Source organism: Chrysochloris asiatica, unplaced genomic scaffold (genome assembly GCF_000296735.1).
Source record: "Chrysochloris asiatica unplaced genomic scaffold, ChrAsi1.0 scaffold00411, whole genome shotgun sequence".
NCBI lineage: Eukaryota > Metazoa > Chordata > Mammalia > Afrosoricida > Chrysochloridae > Chrysochloris > Chrysochloris asiatica.
Window position 1 is genome coordinate 1595606 of NW_006408929.1, and position 1016 is coordinate 1596621.

At 38.6% G+C, this 1016-nt stretch overlaps 1 pseudogene; it reads right to left on the bottom strand.

Moving 5' to 3' along the window:
- Positions 1–205: 205 nt before the first annotated feature.
- LOC102839689 lies at positions 206–687 on the bottom strand (annotated as a pseudogene).
- Between the last annotated feature and the right edge of the window lie 329 nt (positions 688–1016).

A 1016-nucleotide genomic window follows, 5' to 3' on the forward strand; every position in this document is an offset into this window, starting at 1 on the left:
AAGGATCAAGGGCAGAAAATCCCTTCCTGATGAACACCATTAAGCAAGGAATGTATAACATCCATCACACATCTGTTTTAGGGACAGCATTTTCTAAAAGTACACACTTGTTTATAAATACACATTGTCATATCAAAAGCTACAGAGAAACAATGGGAGTTAATTCACAAAATGTGGTACTGCTATCTTTCACAAGGCCTTCTTTTTAATCTTGGGGTTTTAAGAGCACCTTCTTTGTCTTGGTCTTTTTCATGTTTCCATTTTTATCTTCTTCAAAATTGGCATGATCTCTTTTCTTGGCAAACTTATTTTCCAATTGTCCCCACCAGGCTTTCATACCTTCGAGCCATTTCTTCATCGGTCACATCTAGTTCCACTGCTTCATTTTCAACTTCTTTAGCTTTGCTCTTAGAGTTCATCTGAAGCATTAGTTTCTCAACCTCAGGATTAAATCCTCAGGATTAAATCCTTGGAACGACATTCTTCTGTAGAGAAGATGCTCTGCTCTTCGATTATGACACTCTCCTTCTCTTTCAGCTCTGGCAAGTCCAAGTGCCAGTGCTCTTCACTGATGATTTTATTTTCTTCTTCTTCCATCTGCTTCTTGGTTTCTGAGTCTAGTCCTCTTTGCATGAACTTCATGTGCAACAGGTTCTTGGATAACTTCGGCCTGTGCTTGGCTGCCATGCAATATACAGATGATACAACCTTGCTTGCCGAAAGCGAAAAGGACTTAAAACATTTACTGATGAAGATCAAAGAGCACAGCCTTCAGTATGGATTGCATCTCAATGTAAAGAAAACAAAAATCCTCACCACTGGACCAATAAACATCATTCTTATCAACGGAGAAAAGATTGAAGTTGTCAAGGACTTCATTCTTCTTGGATCAACCATCAACACTCATGGAAGCAGCAGTCAAGAAATCAAATGACATATTTCATTAGGCAAATATGTTGCTCAAGACCCTTTTAAAGTGTTGAAGAATAAAGATGTTAGCTTGAGGACTAAGGTGC